The following is a 16,827-nucleotide window of genomic DNA, read 5'->3' as shown; positions in this document are numbered from 1 at the left end:
TAATAAAAACACCGTCACCAATAAGAAAAGGCTTTTAATTTGGAACAATGAAACTGTAATTTAAAATTACTGATAATGATCTTAATTATACAATAGTACATGTAATGACTGTGTAATCTTCCAGGAAGAAGCATGCAAAATGTGAATGAAAAATTAAAGAAAATTGTGTCTAGTGAAGGAGGAAATAGCCCAATATTTTAATAGCTTCCATAAAACAAGTTCAAGTAGGTGTGAAAAAAGGTGGAAATGATGAGCCAATGCATTTCCCTTTACAGGCCTGACTGTATCAGGCCCCAAAAACGCTCACATTAGTGCTCACTGGAGAAACATTTTCTTTTTTATGTATATTGACCAAAATTACCTCTCGATTACGGATAATTAGCATAGCTGTAAAGCTTTGTACAAAAATGAAAGTAGTGTGGTAGGGGTTCTCTGAGGCTGGGGATGGTGTTCTTCTGGTAGACTGTTTCCCTAAGCAGCCATAAAGCCCTGGGTTTAACCCCAGCACAGCATCTACTAGGCATGGTGGTGCCTACCTGCACGTGGAAGGGGCTCGTTTTATTAGCTACATAGCAAGTCTAGAGAAGCCTGGGCTTCATGGGGCCCTGATTGGATCACATCAGTGTGTTTCATGGTTTTATACCTAGTGCCTAGTACCTGGCAGGTAAATGCCCGATGACTAGATAGTCATGCCGATTCACTTTGTCATGTTACGAGAACTGTCTTGCTGCTCTATTTTATTTTTGCTGTGTTGGTGTTTTAAACAGTAGCTCATGACCTTAAAACTCCTGAACCCCCTGCCTCCACCTTCAAAGTACTGAGATTACAGGTGCCTGCCACCACATCCACAAGGCTGGCTCACCTGAATTTTAGATGTCTCCGGTTGATCACAGTGTGGCAGTGGTGGGGCATGGGGAGGGTGGAGGTATGGTAGGGTGGGAAGAGGGTGTTCTCCACCATTCTCCCATTCTCTACCTCTCTGGTACTCTGAATCTCACACTCTGTGCTTGGTCCCTTCTGGGCTTTTAGCATGTCCATTACTGCGAATTTATGAATTTATGTCTTCCTGATCCTGTCATCACTGGAGGCCAGAGTTGAGTTCTTCCACTCAGGCCACTCCTCTGCCCGTTCTCCTGGGACCAGATTTACTGACATGGTGAGTGTTGTCAGTTTCTGGGGAAACCCAAGTCAGTTAAAGCTAGCCTGCCATCCAGCCACTCAGGAGACTGAAGCAGGAAAACTGAGACTCCACATTGGATTCAAGTCCTGGCTAAGCAGTTTCATGAGACTGTTGCAAAGTGAAAGCCACAAAGAGAGCAAAGTGGAAAGTATAGAGGAGTGCAGCCTGGTGCTTAGAGCGAGCCCTCGCCTAGCACGGGGGAGTCCCTATGTGTGACTGGAAGTATAAGAAAAACAAAAACGGGTAGGGGTGGGGGAAAAGAGAAACAGTGAGTTACAGGCAATAAAAGGTTTACATTTGGTGAATAAAAATGAACTTGACAGTGGTCTGATTTGGCCTGCCTCCTATTTCACCTTTGTTCTTCAGAGTCTAGGTGTATACAATAGGTTGGCCTCAAGAGTCCATCCTCCTGCCTCTGCCCCTGAGAAATGGGATTGCACATGAGTTCCTTTTAATCTGACACCACTAATCTTTTTACAGTCTCCATAAGGTGTTTGTTTTGATTAATATTTTATTCTCTTATTAAAATTATCACAATGCCTTCTTTTTTTATTCTGTAAATGCAGTAATAAAGTTCACTAGATTTTAAATACAATAATCCTCATTGATCTTAATGGATATCCACAGGAATTTCTTCTCTCTCTCTCTCTCTCTCTCTCTCTCTCTCTCTCTCTCGTGTGTGTGTGTGTGTGTGTGTATGTGTGTGTGTGTTTTGAGACAGGTTTTCTCTGGGTAACCCTGGCTGTCCTAGAACTTACTTTATAGACTGGGCTGGCCTCAAACTCATAGAGATCCACCTGATTCTGCACCAAATTCTGGGATTAAAGGTGTGTGCCGCCGCCACTTGGCCAGGAATTTTCTAACTTTTATGCTTTATGTCAAGATACTACTTTGTCCCCACCCTCTACTTTCCTGTCTCAAGATCTCATGGTGGTACATTAATGTCCTGCTATAAATGGTCCCTCATCTTGTATTTGGTGATTTTTAGACAGATATTGCCTAAACATTTGATAGAATTCCCATTAAGATGTAATGTGAAAACCTGCTTATGTCCTATAATATGTAATCAAGGTCAGATAGCCATGACTTTTGTTGTTACTAGTGCTTTCTCTCTCTCTCTCTCTCTCTCTCTCTCTATATATATATATATATATATATATATATATATATATATATATATTTTTTTTTTTTTTTTTTTTTTTTTTTTTTTTGGTTTTTCGAGACAGGGTTTCTCTGTGTAGCCCTGGCTGTCCTGGAACTCACGCTGTAGACCAGACTAGCCTCAAATTCACAGAGATACACCTGCTTCTGCCTCCCAGGTGCTGAGATTAAAGGCATGTGTCTCCATCACCTGGCACCATTACTTTTTGGTGAGTTGGATGCTGTAGTGGTTTGAATGATAACATCCCCAATAGGTTCTGGCATTTGAACACTTGGGTCCCAGTGGATGTGGCTTTGCTAGAGGTCACTGGGAGTGGGTGGGCTTTGAAGTTTCAAAGCCTCAGTACATTTTCAGTTCCTCTCTCTGCTTCTTGCTTACAGTTTTAGATGTGAGCTCTAGGCCTTTTTTTTTTTTTTTTCCGAGACAGGGTTTCTCTGTGTAGCCCTGGCTGTCCTGGAACTCACTCTGTAGACCAGGCTGGCCTTGAACTAAGAAATCCGCCTGCCTCTGCCTCCCAAGTGCTGGGATTAAAGGCGTGCGCCACCACCGCCCAGCGCTTTATAACAAGTCTTAACTGAATCAGTTTGGTACCATCTAACATTAATTCTCTTTCATTCATAACTGGGCTGGGTATTGATAAAAAAACGTATTCAGTTCTTAGGTAATGTGCTCAAATGTCAATTGAAAGGTAAGTTATTTCACCCTTGATGTATTAATTCTTAGAATTCATAACTAAATTTATTATTCCTAGGAACAATTTGATTACAAACACATAATAAAATGTTAAAAAATGTTAATTCATATTTTTGGTATTTCAAGGTTTTTGTTATTTTTTGCTTTTAGGCACTGTGGACAAAATGATGAGCAGAAAGGCCATGCCCTTTCAAGTGCCAGAGATAGGGAAACAAACATCTCTCCAGTCACTGCACCAATACCATAGAAGAGAGAGTCACAGTGTTAGGGTCTTGGAACTGGGGATTCTGACCGTGCAAGTGAGAACAGTCCTTGGGAAGTCAGAAATTAAAGGAATAGAGAGGGGATGCTGGGGATGTAACTCAGGTGGTAGATACTTACCTAGCATGCTCAAGTTCCTAGGATTGACTCCAGCACCTACCAACAGGGCATGGCAGTACATGCCTGTAACCTCAGTACCACACCTATAACCGTAGCCCTTGGAAGGTAGAGGCAAGAGGACCAGAAGATCATGGTTATTCTCAGCTCCAGAGTACCATGTCTCAAACACACACAAGCACATGTGTGCACATGTATACACACACACTAACTAGGCAATAGAGGAACAGGTAGGGAAGGGCAGGTATACATGCTGCTAAGGAAGGAAAATAGAGGTAGAACTCAGGAGAAGGACAATATAAATGGGGATGAGCTCAGTGGTAGAGCTCTTGCCTAGTGTGCAAGAAGTCCATAAGAAAATGAGTTCAATCTCTGCGTGTGTGTGTGTGTGTGTGTGTGTGTGTGTGTGTGATGTAATAGGCAGGTATAATTTAGGTCAAGCAGATCCTACTAAAATGAAGTATTTTACAGCAGACATGACCTTAGATTTATGCCCTATGTTTTGCATGTTGAAAGTTGTACAGTCTTGATGGTATACAATGTTATTTGTATGCTAAGTTTTGAGAATGCACTATGGAGTAGTGCCTGTTATTAGATGCTGGGGAGTAAACTGAAGCCAATCTATAAGGCTTCTATAGAAAGTGCTTTTTTTATTCATTCGGTTTTAGTTGGCTGTTTTTGTTTTTGAGATGGCGTCATGTCTTATAGTAGGGTGTAGTCTTGAACTATGTAGCCTAGGCTGCCCTTTAACTTATAATCCTGCTTCAGTCTCCTCAATACTAGTTTTAGTTTGTTTGTTTCCATTAATTAATCTATTTATCCATTAATAATGAATCTATTTATCCATAAGCGCACCCTCGCCCACTGAGGTCCAACCAGTCAGTCCAGTTAGGTAAAGGGGACCCAATGGTAGGCAACAGAATCAGAGACAGCCCCTGCTTCAATTGTTAGGGAACCCACATGAAGACCAAGCTGCACATTTGCTCTAAATATGTAAGGGGCCTAGGTCCAGCCCTTGCAAGTTCTTAGTTGGTGGTTCAGTCTCTGTGAGCCACCATGAGCCCAGGATAGTTGACTCTGTAGGTCTTCTTGTGGTGTCCTTGATCCCTTTGGCTAGCTCAATTCTATTCCACCACTCTTCCACAGACTCCCTGAGCTCTGCCGGAGTTTGGCTACAGCTCTCTGCATCTGTTTTCATCAGCTGCTGGATGAAGCCTCCAAGGAGTTATGCTAGGTTCCTGTCTGTAAGCATAGCAGAGTATTATTCATAGTAGAGTAGAGTTGAATAGAGGCTGGCTCTTTCACATGGGATGGGGCTAGTTGGGGCAGTCATTGGTTGGCTGTTCCCTCTGTCTCTGCTCCATCTTTATCCTTGAGCATCTTGTAGGCAGGATAAATGTTCAGTTGATAGTTTTGTGGGTGGGTTGGTGTCCTTATCCCAACACTTGGAGTCCTGCCTTGCTACAGGAGGCCACTTCAGTCTCATATCCCCCACTAGTAGGGAATACCTCCCTTAGGTACCACCCTGCACTGGGACATCTAGTTCCATCAGGACTAAGTGCACCCTCTCCCTAGGAATCTCAGCTAGGGTCATCCCCCTAGACTCCCGGAACCTCCCTCATCCCAGGTCTCCAGGCCCAGAGATGCCCCCCACAATTTCTGTTGTCACTCCTAACCCTCTCTTACCCCCATGTCCCCACACCTGATCTCCATCCCCATTCCCCTCTTTACCCCCTCTCCCACCCAGCTCTCTCTCTCCAGCTACCTCTGAAGACTGCTCTATTCCCCATTCTGAGATATTCATGCGCCCTCCCTCAGGCCTTCCTTATTACTTAGGTTTTTTGGGGTCTGTGGATTTTACCATGGGCATTCTGTACTTTATGGCTAATGTCTATTTATAAGGGAGTTTATACCATGCATGTCTTTCTGGGTCAAGGGTTACCTCACTCAGAATGATATTTTCTAGTTCCATCCATTTGCCTGCAAATATTATGATCTTTGTTTTTAATAGCTGAATAGTAGTCCATTGTGCATATATACCACATTTTCTTTATTCATTCTTCAGTTCAGGGATATCTAGGTTGTTTCCAGTTTCTGGCTATTACAAATAAAGCTGCTATGCACACAGTTGAGCAAGTGTCTTTGTAGTATAGTGGGGCATCTTTTGGGTATATGTCCAAGAGTGGTGTAGCTGGGTCTTGGAGTAGAATTGTCTCATCAACAAGCCTCCCCTTTTTCAGTGTAGACCACTGGATTCAGTATTATAGAGGAACAAATGCCTTTGTCTATACGTATGTTGTCATGTGTTGTTTGTGCCTTGCTGAGGAACTAGCTCTGGAGGTGGCACTTGGCCTTCCCACTTCAGATTCAGGGATTCTTTGTTTCAAAACATCCTCCAGCCCCTTCCCTAAGGCAGACTGGTCCCCTAACTCTGTAACAGGAATAAGCTAGAACAAGAGAACAGCCAAAGAATAAAGATGCTGTGATTATTACTTATCTCCTGCTATAAAGCTCTGTCCCTATCTGCTACTTATCTTATTCAAAACCATAGTATGGCTGTGGTAGATCACTCTACCTAAGTGTATGAAGACTATCCTGCTGAGTTTTCTATAAGCTTTACTTTGGCACTTACCAAGCCCTAGAATTTGACAGTACATACACAGGAAATGTTAACTTATTTTGTATGCCGTTTGGATATATGGATTTCTTTTATCAAGGTGGCATTATGCAATTCTAGCTTCCAAGACAAACAGCTGCCACTACATCAGCTGTACTAGTTTGTGGGTCTCATAGCTATGCTTGTTGATTGTTGACCTGTTAACCTTTATGTCTTATAAGTGGACTGGATGAATTTTAAGAATGGCCAAAAAAAAAAAAAAAAAAAAAAAAAAAGGCTGGAAAGTTTAAACAAACTACAAAAGTCTGAGCAAAGAATGTAAAAGGTCAAAAGACTGATCTCAAACCTCTGCTTAAATCAAAAGAGTCACTGGTCTAGTCTCCAAAATAATTACAACAACTGGCTTAAAGAACAAAAATGTATGTCTAATCAAAGTGAATGTAAGTGTTTGGTTTTTACTCAAGTTTTATCTAAATATTACACAGTAGTTAAAAGTACCAAAATGCTGTAGCTAACCTTCTGGGAGTTTAATAACATATTTGGAGGCTTATCTGTGTGATAAGAATGATTAAAGAGGAGAATATTTCTCTCCTTGTGTAGTAGTAAATAATTAATCTCAGCAGGGGGTTCTACCCCACCTTGATCATTCAGTTCTCTGATGAAAAGACACATAACCTTTATATTTATAATAAGCCTTAAACAGCTGGGCAGAGTCTACCCTCTATGTTATTATGTCTACTTCCCTATCATAACCCCAAGTAATAAACTGCCATATTACACCTGGGCTGCTCTGAACTTCAGTTGGCTAGCCCTCATGGTCATGTTTTTATAATTCACTTACCCCATGGTGTCTTCTCTCTCCTAGCAGTCTCCTTTTCAGCCCCCAAGCCTGAGAACAGAAACTCTGCCTCTCTCTCTTGTGCCCAACTATAAGCTGTAGGCATCTTTATTTACCAATCAGGGACAAGTTGGTAGGCAAGCTTACACAGTATCATGCAGGTCTACAAGAGATGTGAGAATCTCCTAGTCCCAGCATTACAGTTTAGCATTACAATACATAGCAACAAACCAAACCTCAACCCTTTTGTTCTCCAAGGTCATTTCCAGAGGACTGTGGGGCAACTCTCAAAATGCTCTGTGACGTTGAGGAATCACCTGTTCTTTTGTTGGGAGGGCAGAGATCACACCAGAGTGTTTTAACAGTGTCCAGTTTCTGAAGAGGAGGGTCAGTACAGAGAAAAAAAATTTCCCCCAGGCTTTAAGGGAAGCCAAGGTCAAAGCAAGGCCTTTGAATTATTCTCACATAATGAACCAATTGATTAAAAAACAAAACATCAAAAAACCCCCAAAAACAAATAAACAAACAAAAAAAACCCAGGTGGTTAGAAGACCCAGAGTAGCTCTCAAGCCCAGAAGACCCATGAGGACTAAAGTCTCAAAAGATCTTGACAGTTAAAAAAGAAAAAGTGATTAATTTTAGCTACCTGTGTGGTCTTGAACATCCAGCAGGAAGATGTCCAAAGATTTGAAATTGTTGTGTAAGTTAGTAAGTAATTAAGTTAGTAAGAAACAAGCATTAATTAATATCAGATATCGGAAATCTAAGTCAATGGATTGGAGTCTATAGCTTGTTAGTGAGTGCCTAACAAGCATAAGGCCTTGGGTTGGATCCCTAACACAGCACAAACTGGATGTGGTTACATGCCAGTAATTCCAACACTGTGGGAGATAGAGACAAGAGGATCGGATGCGCAAGTTGGAATTCAACCAGGAAGTAACTGGAGGCCAGTCTGGGACACATAGGACCTTGTCTCAAATGGGGATGTGGAGGAAAGAAAATTAAGTCAATATGAGCTTATTGATCTATTTTGATATAAAACTCTTAAACTATGGCTTTGATCAGCCTAAGCACTGTAACCATGTATACATCAGTGATTAGTATTAGATTTATAAATACATCTGTAAATAGTTACCCTGAAATGTTTTGGGTTCAAACTTAGACAACTGATAAAGTAACAAGAAAAAGAGGAGTATTATGAGATTGTTAACTTGCCAATTTAAAAAAAAAAATTAAAAAAAAATGAAAAAGCCAGAAAAAATAAAAATAAAACTATATACGCAGTGCTGGAGAGATAGGTCAGAGGTAGGGGACATTGTCTGTTCTTCCAGAGAACCTGGAATCTCTAACTCCCACATGGTGTCTCACAATTGTTTGTGACTCCAGTCCCTGAGGACCTGATGGATTCTTCTGGCCTCTACGGGCATCAGGCATGTCCGTGGTACACAGACACAAATACACATAAAATAAATGTTAAAAAATTATACTTAGACACCTAACCTATGCCATTGGAAATAAGACATGGATATATATCAAGATAGTGAAATATTTGCTTTGTGCTTATTTCCCTTCTCTTTTTCACACACACACACACACACACACACACACACACACACACACACACACAGAGTTCATAAACACTCTGGTATATATATGGTATATGCACACAAATATTAGTATATGCACATATATGAACATTTTTGTTTTGTTTTATTTTGAGACGGCAATCCTAAGTAGCCTTGTATGGCTTGGAACTTACTATGCAGACCAGGTTGGCCTCAAACTCACAGAGACCCACCTGCTTCTGCCTCCTCAGTGCTGAATTAAAGGTGTGTGCCACCATGCCTAAGCAACACATGGTTTGTTTTTTTGTTTTTGTTTTATACAGGACTGACTCTTTATGTAGCTAAGGACTTGATATTTCTGCCTCCATTTATTAAGTGGATTTAACATATTCTCTACTATGCCTACCTCTATAAATACATATTAAATTCACTTAGGCTAACTGTAAGGGTACAATATGATCTTGCTCTTTAAAATTATACCACATAGTTGAACAGTGGTGGCATACACCTTTAATCCCAGGAGTTGGAGGCAGAGGCAGGCAGATATCTAAGTTTAAGGCCAGCCTGGCCTATGGAGTGAGTTTCAGGTCAGCCAGGGCTACACAGAGAAACCTTGTCAAAAAAAAAAAAAAAAAAAAAAAAAAAAAAAAAAAAAACCACCAAAAAACAAAAAACAACAAACAAACAAAACTCAAAACCCCCAAACCAAGAGTACACTTTATATTTTTTCATTATTTTTCATTTTTGTTTGTGCCCCCATGCCTGATGTATATGGTGCTAGGGTTGGAAATGAAGGCTTCCTGTATTGCTCGGCAAACACTCTACCAGCTGAGGTACATCTCAGCCTTGAGGTCTTGACTGATGAACATCATGTATTTTTTTAATAAGGAAAAAGGAACTAAGGGAAAGTGAAAAGGGTATGGACATGTAAGGGCCTTGAAAGAGTGACAGCATTCCTGATAGATGAGAATCCAGGATGGCTGAACACAGCTTGATCAGTGAAGGATCTCCATTTTATATTCAGGACTTTGATTTTTTTTTTCCCCCCGAGACAGGGTTTCTCTGTGTAGCCCTGGCTGTCCTGGAACTCACTCTGTAGACCAGGCTGGCCTCGAAGTCAGAAATCCGCCTGTCTCTGCCTCCCAAGTGCTGGGATTAAAGGCGCGTGTGTCACCACTGCCCGGCTAAGACTTTGAATTTTTATTCTGTGGGCGGTACAGGAAAACGTTTTAAGTTTTGTTTCTAATCAGGAATGTGAACACTCTAGAAAGGCTGACTCGAAGGTGGAGCTGTGGTTGGGAAGAGAGACTGTAAGTCTGAACTCTGGCAGGGAAAGGCTCAAACATTGTTTTTGCTTTTTGTTTTTGTTTGTGTTTTCTTCAGGTAGTTTGGGAGAATAACGTTGGGTTGTGCTCCTGTCGGGGAATAGGTACGGAGAGGGGAGTAAATCAAAGATGACTTTGAGAGATAATTTGGGAGGGAAAATTAAAGGAGGAAGGAAAGGAAAACACTGAAAGCAGGGGGTGGCGGTGGGGGGTTTAGGGGGACCACAGTAGCCACTGCCTGGAACCTAACGCCAGGGAAGCAAGGCTGGATTGTGATGGCTTTCAGGCCTACCTTGGCTATAGCTAAAACTCTAAACAAAGAAACTGCAAGACTGATACTGAAGTGCCGAATGAACTGGATGATCTGAGGCCTTGGCAAAGGAATGCAGGGAAGGTTGAATTTAGGAAAATGTTTCATTTGTTTAAGGATACTGTTTTCTTATTCCTGTCAGAGGGTAACTTACAGTTTTACTTAGGTTTTAACCCCTCTGTTCTATATATCCAGTTGGTTACAAATTCTGCTAATTTTTCCTCCCTTCCTTCTTTCCTTTCTTTTTTCTTTTATTTTTCAAGACAGGGTTTCTCTGTGGTGTAACCTTGGCTGACCTGGAACTCACAGAGACCAGGCTAGCCTTGAACTCAGAGATCTGTTTGCCTTTACCTTTGTCTCTTGAGTGTGGTGACTGAAGGCATGCTTACACTGGGTGATTGCCTCTATTTTTAACTAAAACAAGATCTCATGTAGCCTGAGCTTGCCTTGAACTCACCGTGTATCTGAATATGATCTTGAATTGTTTTTATGCTGTCACATATTTTTTAAGAACTTTAAAACTCTGACAGTTTTACACATGTATACAATGTATCTAAATCATACTTAACCCCCAACTCCTCTTCCTCTACTCTCAAACCCTCTCCCCAGTCCAATCAATGCTGTCTGCATGCATATGAATTTGGGACAACCCACCTGGCATATGGGCAGCCTAATACCAACCACACCATCAAAAAACCAGAACTCTCCCCTCCCCCAACAGCTTTCAACTGACAACAGCTGAAACAGTGAGGGCCAGAGCTTCATGAGCTCCAGGTAATCATAGCTCTGTGTGGTCCTGAGTATAATGAGTCTGTCTTCTGGAATCCAGGGTCTCACCATTCACTGCACTCCTCATCCTCGGTCTCTTCCGTTCTTTCCGCTTCCTCTTCAGTGTTCTCTGAGCCTTGGAGTGTGAGTAGGCGTGATGAAGATCTTGCTTAGTACTGAGCACTTAGCCTCAGCTCTCTGTCCCACGTAGGAGGGTCTCTGTTGACTTCTGCCCACTGCAAAAAGAAGCTTCTCTGACCAAGGTTAAGAGCAGCACTAAGGGTTAGTGAGATGGCTCAGCGGTGAAGAGCACTGACTATTCTTCCAGAGGTCTTGAGTTCAATTCCCAGCAACCACATGGTGGCTCACAACCATCTGTAATGGGATCTGATGCCCTCTTCTGACATGCAGATATATGCATATGTGGCAGAGTACTCTACATTAAATAAATTAAAAAAATTTTAATTTATAATAATATACAAATAATAATTTATATATTAATGATAATAAAATAATCAATTATATAATAATTAATAATTTATATATTTATAATAATTACATTAAATAAATTAAAAAATAACCAGAAAGAGAGCAGTGCTAAGCTATGTATCACATATAAGTATTTATAAGGCAGTTTTACAACATGTTTGTGCAAGAAAACAATGGTAGATGCTGCCTAGGGCCTAGGACCTCTGCAACCATGGGTTTTAAAGGAGGTTTACAGCACCAAGCCTGAATTCTTTTCTGGAGCAGGCCTCGAATTTTATCAGAAGACAGTTGGTTGCCCGAATAACAGTTATGCACCATTGCACCAGCAGACCCATATTTGGTGGCATGAGCTTGAATTTCTGATCCTCCTGCCTCTACCTCCCAAAGCGGAGACTGTACGCATGCATCACTGTGTCTTGTCTAGCCTTTTGGTTTTGTTCCATTTTTTGTTTTGGAGACTCATTGTATAGCTTGGTGATAAGTTATTTCCCTGTCAGTGAAATGAGCCAATTTGAGCCAGATTAGAATATCTAAAGGTTCCGGGCTGTGGTGGTGCACGCCTTTAGTCCCAGCACTTGGGAGGCAGAGGCAGGCGGATTTCTGAGTTCGAGGCCAGCCTGGTCTACCGAGTGAGTTCCAGGACAGCCAAGGCTATATAGAGAAACCCTGTCTCGAAAAACAAACAAACAAACAAACAAACAAACAAAAGAATATCTAAAGGCGGGTTTATTGGGAAGCTGTTCTCAGGTGGGCAAGTTCACTGACTCCAAGGATTGAGGCCAGGGGAGTCGCCATGGGGGTGGAGGAGCAAAAGGGATCACTGAAAGAAGAAGAAGAAGAGAGAGAAGGGCAGAGAGACCAAATGTCTGGATTATATAGGGAGAAGCCTCTCTGGGGAGGGCAGCCGAGCCCCCCTGGGCTGGAAAGTTCACTGTTGGGGGCGGGGTATGCCGGGTAGGGACTGAGGGATGCTGGGAGAACCTGGAGGCCAGGTCTGCTTCGGTGTGTGAATTCTGCACCTCAGTCAGTCCCTTGTCCCAGGGTCCAATCTTGAACCTGTCTTCCTTCTACTGCCTGAGTGCTGGAATTATAGGTGTCTGGATTATTATTCTGAGCATTTTGAAAAGAGATCAGCCACAGTACGTAAACAAACTAGTACCTGAGATTTATTCCTTTAGAAGTTCAAGCTGAATATGCCACGGAGTTCATTTAACCTTATTTATAAGTATGTTAATAAAAAGATTGTTACCATGTAGACTCAGAAGCAGGAAAATACTTAAAAGAGCTTCAGAATCAGGCAAAGTTATTTTTGTTACTCTTCTCCTTGTGAAAACCTTTGTGTGGGATAAAAGGCAGTTCCATTATGAGGTCAAAGTCCTTGTCTGGTCCATCTCATTCCTAGCATACTTTACTGGGTGCTCAGTGCTTATTACACAATAACTGAGTAAATTACTGCGAATAGTTCTAACTCAGTCCCTACCTCTGTACACTCTCTGCTTATCAAAAAGCAAATAAACCATTGCCTTAAATACTTCACATTAAAAACATGTTTAGATTCTAACGTTTTCTTCTTTGTGTATGAGTGTTTTGCTGGACGTAAGTATACATCCCACGTGCCCGACTGCTGCTCATATTCCGTCAGACAAAAGCCAAAGATGTAAGATCCTCTGGAACTGGATTGGGGTGGCTTTCAACCACCATGTGGATACTTAGAACCAAAGCCAGGTCCTCTACAAGAGCCACAAGGGCTCTTAACTGCTGAGCCACTCTCTCAACCCTCCCTGGCTTTCTCCTCAAACTACCAGCAGGAGGGCCTTGTGTATAAAAGCGCTTGCAATACAACCTGATGACCTGAGTCAGATTACTCAAACCCACAGCTGAAGGAAAGAACTGACTCTTGAAAGTTTTCTTTTGACCTCCAAGTAACACAAGACAACACCCCCACCCCCACCACCACTCCCCAGAGTATGGCTTCAAAGACTGAGGATGGTGCTTCTTCCTTTCACCAGGATCTGCACTCTGCCGGGCACAGTTTGGCAGCAATCGTCTCTCACACAATCATCTAGAATGCTCCCTGCCAGCATTTCCTCTAGAAATCCAGCACTTCCCATGTAGTGTTTTCTATATTAGGCGATCTTTACACCCATCTGTTATATCTGAGTTCCTTTATATTTTTATGTCCAATATATATATACATATATATACATATATATACGTATACACACACACACACACACACACACACACACACACATATATATATATATATATATATACACATATATCTGGGTCTCACAGATCCCAGGCTGGCCTGGAAATTAGTATGTACCCAAGAACTGTAGCTCCCCATTCTGTGGTGATGGGGTTACAAGCCTGTACCATTTCAGTCCCCTCCATTCTGACAGGCTGGATCTATACCTTAGTCATGCTTTCCCCCAAGCAAGTACAGTGGCTTTCTTACAGCTAATATAGACTTGCTGAGTAAATAAAAGCCTGCAAGTGAAGATAGTATCTCTTCTCCATTTCTCAGCAAAGTGATGCCCCAGCTTAGAAAGGCTAACATAACCTTCCTGCACTGAGATCCTACATTCTCACCCGAAAGAGTGGGAAGCTTGTTCTCCTCAGGCACTGTGTGCACAAAGGAAGCAGGGCTGTCTTTGGCTTAAAGTATTTTAGTGAGGAGAATGTTTGGAATGCCAGACACACCCAAGTTTAAATTGCAAGCACACTTCCGAGGGCAATTTCAAGGCCTATTCTTCTGCCCTAAAGGCTAGTACTGAGCTCTCGTGAATAGCAGGCCTTACAAACTGGTAGGGAGAAAAACCCAAAACCAACCAAACAGACAAAGACTTTAGACTGTTTTACTCATTCTATGAATTCATCATAGACTTGTCAAGCTGCTAAGGTTGTCAAGAAGTTCTTTTGTTTTTAAAGTAGATTTTGAGCTGGTGAGTTGGCTCAGTGGTTAAAAGCATTTGTTCCTTTCACAGACCTGGGTTTGATTCCCAGCAACCACATGGTGGTTCATATTCCTCTGTAATTTCAATCCCTGGGGATCTGGCCTACTTCTTACCTCCAAGTGCACTAGGCACTCAGGAGATGCACATAAATTCAGGGAAAATAATACATGTAGGAAAAAAAGTCAGACACATAAAACAAATAAATCTAAATTTAAAAAGTGGTTTAAAAACCTCTTATTGAGGCCGGGCGTTGGTGGCACACGCCTTTAATCCCAGCACTTGGGAGGCAAAGGCGGGCGGATTTCTGAGTTCGAGGCCAGCCTGGTCTACAGAGTGAGTTCCAAGATAGCCAGGGCTACACAGAGAAACCCTGTCTCGGAAAAGCAAAAAAAAAAAAAAAAAAAAAAAAAAAAAAAAAAAAAAAACCTCTAATTGAGATTTAGGGCCTAGCAACAGATCCAAACAGTTGGTAGGGATTTGTTTTGAAAGAAAAAAAAAATAATTGTTTTGCAGGTCTCCTGGGTAGTCTAGGCTGGTTTTGTCCTGCACCTCCAGCCCCATCCTCTTTAGTATGTCGGGTCACGGGCTTTGAAACCACACCCAGCTAGAGGTGTATGTTTAAGTGATTGTATTATAGAACATTACAGCTAGAAACAAATTTCAGAATAGAAATACCGATCCTAGGAAACAAAAAAGATCACTTCTTTTCTAGACTTCAAAGAACATTTTTACGCTGGGGGTGGGGCAACCCACCGAGAAGCAATTTTACCTCAGGCGATTCTAAAATCTCCTTACACATTTTTTTTTTTTTAAATTACTCAGATGCAAGCTTGTCTTCAAAAATAAAATCTAAGAACTAGTAAGAGGGGAATGGTTTGCGGTGCTTGCTACTTTTTCTAGAAGTTGGAGGTGATGGTAGAGACAGTTCATCAGGAAACGGGCTGTTTACTGAGTAAACAAGCGGTAACCACAGAAACACCTGCTCCATCTAGAGGCGCTGCGAAGCCACGCCCCCCTCAAGCCTACATCCGGGCACTCCGCTGACGTTCACACCCTCCAGCCGTTTAGCTTATTTGAAACACAAGCCCAGCCAATCAGCCGGCGCCTCCTGGAGGCGGACGTTGAGATTGACCAATCAGCAGTCCGCCCGAGGTTCCACCCTATCAAAAGGAGGTTGACAGCGCGCGCCAATCAGCATGGCTCTTAGAGAGAGCGCTGGGTTTTTTGAATCAGAGGCGGTAGCCTCCCTCGAGCCATGGCGGCGTCAGTGAGGAGACTCAGTGTTTGAGAAGGATAAGCGAGGACTGCGCCGCAGTGGTTACTTTTTTTTTTATATCTGAGCACGGTGAGGACTGCGGGGTGAGTGTGGGACGGGAAGGTATTCGAGAGCCCGGAGCTGCGTACGGGCCGTGGCGACCAAGGCCGGCGTCCCCGCCGGTGAGCTCCCACGGCGGTGTACCTGTCTGTCCCGCTCCCCTTCATCCTCTTTCCGAGCATCCGCCTCCTCTCCTGTCCTCTGTTCTCGTCCCGGGCTTCCCTTGCGGGAATCTGGGTTCTCCTCCTATCCTGCTTCTGTCGGGAGCCTCAGGGTGAAGGGCGCAGTTGGGACCGGGATTTGCCTGCTCTCTCGCCCGCCCGCTGCAGCCCCGAGCTGCCTTGATTGTCTTGTGGTTTCCCTCTGGAATTCCTGCAGAATTCCGATTTTCGATTTTTAAATATAAGACACAGGCCGCCCCGCCCCTTCCTGGCCACAGATGTGTGTGGTTAGTGGTTAGCTTAGCGCCCTCAGAGTTAGACTCTGCTTGGGGTTGCTGTGTGAGCAACTTTCTTAGCCACAAACTGGATATGACAATGACATTTGCCTTTTAGGATGGCTGCAAAGGTTAAATAATGGCAAGGGAAAGACTTAAGATAGTGACTGTAAAATATTGAGCTCTACGTAGGTGAGAATCGCTAATCACACTATTATCAATAACGTATTCACTATTGTGGTTTTATTTTAGTTCTTTACTCTGGATGACGTTTTTATGAAAAAAAATGAGTTTATTTAAAAGAAAAGCTAAAATGACTATTTGTTTAAATAAATCCATGTGTTGTGAGACAGGGTCTTAGGTACCCCAGCATAGGCTTGAATTGTGGAGCCCAGGGAGACACGGAACTAACTCTACCTGCCTGCCTCCACCTCTTCTCAAGGCTCGGATTACAGGTGTACTTTCACCTTGCCCGGTTTCTGAGGCGCGCGCGGATGACTTCATGTACGCTGCCGCAGAATCACATCCCGAGGCAAAGACGTGCTGTTTTTACGATTCCCGATTCCATTGTGTTTCTTTTTAAAAAGTCTCGAGAATCTGTGAAAAGGAAGAAAGTGGCAGGTGCATTTCAGTTTGCAGTGATGGGTGCTGGTTGTGTCTCTAGTGTACCACGTAGCTCTTTTGCTGTATATTATGAAGCTGTTTTGGAAATGATCTATGCATTTAAGTATTTTCAGTGTTTTGGGATGTAGTGAGAAAGGGTTCAGTTGTGTATCTCCTACCTCTGTCTT

The 16,827-nt window shown here is 42.6% G+C and overlaps 1 protein-coding gene across 4 annotated transcripts in view; it reads left to right on the top strand.

Moving 5' to 3' along the window:
- Positions 1-15,447: 15,447 nt before the first annotated feature.
- Positions 15,448-16,827, top strand: part of Ect2 (epithelial cell transforming 2) — a 55,618-nt gene continuing 54,238 nt past the window's right edge. The window contains exon 1 of one of the 4 annotated variants that reach the window (XM_034500852.2): positions 15,448-15,630. The gene's annotated coding sequence lies outside the window, so the exon portion shown is untranslated. Of the gene's footprint in view, positions 15,645-16,827 lie in introns of all 4 variants that reach the window. The other 3 variants (XM_076932200.1, XM_076932198.1, XM_076932199.1) reach the window with 3 other exon arrangements.

This window comes from Arvicanthis niloticus, chromosome 4 (assembly GCF_011762505.2).
Source record: "Arvicanthis niloticus isolate mArvNil1 chromosome 4, mArvNil1.pat.X, whole genome shotgun sequence".
Taxonomy (NCBI): Eukaryota; Metazoa; Chordata; class Mammalia; order Rodentia; family Muridae; genus Arvicanthis; species Arvicanthis niloticus.
The sequence above is the reverse complement of the archived record's forward strand: the minus strand, read 5'-3'. Positions and strand labels throughout refer to the sequence as shown.